This window comes from Porites lutea, chromosome 3, assembly GCF_958299795.1.
Source record: "Porites lutea chromosome 3, jaPorLute2.1, whole genome shotgun sequence".
NCBI classification, from domain to species: Eukaryota; Metazoa; Cnidaria; class Anthozoa; order Scleractinia; family Poritidae; genus Porites; species Porites lutea.
In genome coordinates, this window is record NC_133203.1 from 14,446,328 (window position 1) to 14,450,914 (window position 4,587).

A 4,587-nucleotide genomic window follows, 5' to 3' on the forward strand; every position below is an offset into this window, starting at 1 on the left:
GAAGTAGTGCTTCACAAAATAAAAGAAGAAAAATACACTATAAAATCGTGTATAACAGCTAATTCTAAAAATCTAAATGTATAATATTAATGGGCTATCTCGAGTCACCCCAAGCTTCTTTCCTTTTTAAGCGAAATGATTATGACAAAAATGACGTTTTTCACTCCCATGCAAATGAAACTTATTATCTCAAAAAGGATTTTCACTTAGCCTTGCTTGGAAAGCGAGGGTTTGTGGAACTTGGAAATTATCTGTTAATAATGCATATTTTATCTTGATTAAAAACATTAATTACGAAAAGATAAATTAGCTAAATACAGTAAAACCCGCGACTAAGAACCTGCATGATGGGTTCTTATTTTCTGAAGAAAAAATACATTGTATCCAGTCATTCCTTTTGTAAAACCCGCCTACCATGACATTGCAGTTGGAGCTATAAGGCTTCTACGTCTCCAAAGAGGACCCTGAATGTTGACATATCTTACTTGCAAAAGTGCCTAGATTTATTTCATGGACTTTTAGCAAACTAAGGTCCCGTTTCAAATTTTAGGCTATACACGTTCTTGTATAGAGGAGGCTTAAATGGTAAATTTTAGCATTACATTTTCTTAAAAACCAAGTTCTTAGTCGCGGGTTTTACTGTAGCTTATGTATTAAGTAATGTTCAAAACACGCGCTGTGAGTGATTTGAACAGCTTCAAAAACGTCCCCTTAGTATTTTATTTCAATAGGATTGTTAATAATGCATTGAAAAAGGAAACAGCTGTAAAAATAACAAATGCTACATTGATCAAATACTATGCAAATTGATTGAACACAGCCCCAAGGGAGGGGGGCAGGGGGGCTACGCAACAGAGTTTTATACAGGGAGGGTCCGCCCCGTGGACCAACCCTTTACCAGCTTTTATATACCATTTTTGACAGAAAAGGTACCCCTTACTGGGAAATGATATGCCTTTCACATACCTAATAAACGCTGCATCCCTTTAACTGCTGTAAATGCACTATCCTTTAGATATGAAATACTAGCTAAACTACGCTTGAAGCCTGAAAATGGTACCCCGTGTAGTGCATTGAAGGGAGTACCCCCCCCCCCCCCCCCCGGGGTTACACAGTTTTTAAAAGAGTCTATCTTCCTTCGCAATACGGTCTCCAAATGAAAGAAATTTCTGCAGTTTGATGATAATCGTACAGGAAGGAAAAGAAATTGCTCGCGGAAAGTGTCATTTCCATTGCACAATTCCTCAAGTTCATTAGACAATAAGCATGCAGAGCATGCCTACTGAATATTAACGAGTTAATATTTAATGGGTTTTTTAATTGGTTAAAGGAGCTATTACGAGGATATTGCTGTTTTAGGTCCATGTTTGCTCCCGTAGAGTAATGAAGAAGATATAATAGTAATAATAATAACAATAATAATAATAATAATAATAATAATTTTTTTGGATAGCATTAAAACTTAAAAATGTTGGCTCAACTTTTTCAAGTCAATCCATATTCATCCTTGCCAACCCTTTGCAAAGACAACAAGAAACGTTTTCAACGCTTAAATGTCATGTAATGTAAAAAAGTGAAAACAAAACTGGACCATTGTTTTTCGAAATCAATTGATGTAAAGACTGTTGATCTGTTTTAAAAAGATATTAGCAAATAGCGTAAGGTAGCCCCTTGAAATGAGTAACAGCTTCTGTATATATATTTACAGTCTTTTTAGAGCGATTTTCGTATGAACTTGAAATGAAAACACGCGAACAAAACAGAACATCAAACGAAAGGAAATAGAGCGATTTGAATGGTTTATCGAACGGATACAAACGGGGATGGCTCTTGGTTGGTTAAGCAAACATTCGGGTGAAATTAAAACCTTCATGCCCCAGAGCTTTCCAGAAATCAATTGATACTTTGCTTTGACGTCATACAGCAACACGATTGGCCAATCGAACAATGTCTTCTGTATGTTAGGGTTTTTTTCTTTAGCGGGAGAACGAAGAGTCCATGTTTTGATCTTTGATAAAACAAATAACGAACACTCAGCCGAAAACATTTTTCGCGGTCATAGGAAAATTTCTTTATCCATCTAAAGTTAGTAATAAAACTATGAATTGAACTACTATTTTCAAGAGATTTTGTTTCATGCAACAAAACAGCAATAGTTGACATAGTTGACTGGTCATCATTTGAACTTACAATAAAGTGTTAAACAAGGTAAATTAACGGGCTTGAAGAGGAATGGCAGCATTTTGTCTTTGTCGACGTTTAAATAATATCAGGAGAGCTCTTCTGAACTCTGGCATTCTGCTTGTGTAAATAATGGGATTAACAAGCGAGTTTGTGCGGTATAGAAAAAAAAAAACAAAATCTCAAGCGTAAATATGTCAGGAAAGAAATCTTATCTGAAACAGAAAAAGAAATCAAAGAATATACAACAAATGGTAACCACAGCAGCAAAGATACAATGGTCATTATGAATAATGTCACAGTCAGTTTTCTTTGTCTATTGGCCACACCATGGGACGGAGGACGAGTTCCACACCAAAATTTTAAAGCAATGGAGGTGTAAGAAACACAGATAACAATAAGGCAAAGGAAACAATATGACCGCCATAAGTAGAAAGGAAATAGCAATTGCCACTGTTGATGCAAGTTCTCATAGAGACTTATTAACGGATGGGGAATTATTATCATCGCAGTTGAAATCCAGACGCCCGCAATTGTTACCCCGTAGGCCCATTTTTTGATGTTGCGATGCCTGAATGGACGAAACGTCGCATGCATCCGCTCTAAAGAAATTACTGCAATACCTGCTAAAGAGGTGAGAGGGAGCCACGCCTCGGTCGTGGAAAGCACAACCATAATAGGTGGCAATTCCTTCCAGGGCCATGATATATTTCCAGCTTCGCAACCGTAGAGGAGGAAATAAAATACTACAAAGAAAGTGGCAATTCCTCCAACAAACATATCAACCACAGTCAAGTTTATAACCAAGTGCATGGCACTAGTGCGAAGATTACTGTTCTTTACAAAAAGAGTAATTGATAGGAGGTTCACTGCAACCACAGCAACAGCTGTAGTAAAGGACACCGCATACCATGTGCTGCACTCGGCTGAAGAGAACGTTATGGAGCTCATTGTTTTCTTTTAATTCTCTTTTCTCCTCCCTTCAGAAAGAAATCGAATGAAATTTGGTTAGTTGAAAAAAGGAAGTTAATTAGAAGGTGGACTAAGAGGACTGAAGTCCACTCCTTAAATATCAAGAATGGAGGTTGTACATTGACAACAATTCTTCAATTAAATGCTCACCTTAACTTTAATTTCTTGATACTTTTGTTAACGCTGAAATAAATCCCCTGCTTTCACCTGTGGAAAGAAAAAATCAAAAACAGCGGTTATGTGGAGAGTACGATAAGTAGGTTGACTGAAAACTGAGGACAAAATATTATATGTGAATTTTAGTTCTTATTGTTGGCCCTCACTGAACTGCAAGTCACTAAGAAGCAATGGATCACCCGGTAGAAAGTTTATTTTATTGGGAAGGGGGGAGGGGGGGGGGGGGGAGTACTCAAGAAAGGTTTATACGGGAAGGCTCCGCCCCGAGGTCCAGCCCCTTACCCTTTTTGCATACCATTTAATTATGACAGATAAAGTACCTCTATCACATACCTAGTTTGGAACTTTGCATACATTTTAACTGCTGTTCTGATCCAATGTCCTTTAAACTATGAATTAATCACAAAACAAGAACGTTTTTTTTTTTTTACTTTGTCACAGCCATAAAATACATTTGCTAACCCTTCGGGCCTTTTTTACAGACCGAAATTATAGATTTCCTTACCCTTTCATATACTTCAGCTAGTAAATCCCCACTCTTTTATATAGCTGAAGCCTAAATAAGATATTCCTTTTGGGTGGAGCCTCTCCGCTGAGATAAACTTATCAATATGAACTTCCTTTTTGATGACTCCAGTACGTAGAACGAACAAATTTTTTTATTACAGCCTCTCAGCCTGTGCCGGGAACTAGGTAAGGGATATGCACGCTTTCATGTTCATGGCGGGTATCGCCATTATTTACGCCCTAACTGTCTCAGGCGAGTTCTGATGGTATAATCGATCAACTTCCAAGTTATCGTACCTCGAGAATATATTCTTTGAATGAATATTAAAAGAGCCAATGATGGAAGAAACTTAATCTAAGCGTCTTTGGTATACGAAGTCCGATAAAGAAGTTCGCTGCTACAACCCTTCTGCCCATTGCAAGGATTAACCAAGTTATTAACCGAACGGTAGGCCATAGTAGCTCATAGTATAAACAAGATAAAATTTTTTATCATTTTTTTTAAATTTGCCAAACCTTTTAGAAAAATTGTCGCTGAGATAAACTCGTTGTCAATATAAACTTCTTTTTTAATGACTCCAGTAGAACGAACAAAATCTTTTATTACAGCCTCTCAGCCTGTGCCGGGAACTAGGTAAGGGATGTGCGCGCTTTCCTGTTCATCGCGGGTATCGCCATTATTTACGCCCTAACTGTCTCAGGCGAGTGCTACCCATTCTTGCAAACAGCTGCCTTCTGTTAGCTTCCCGA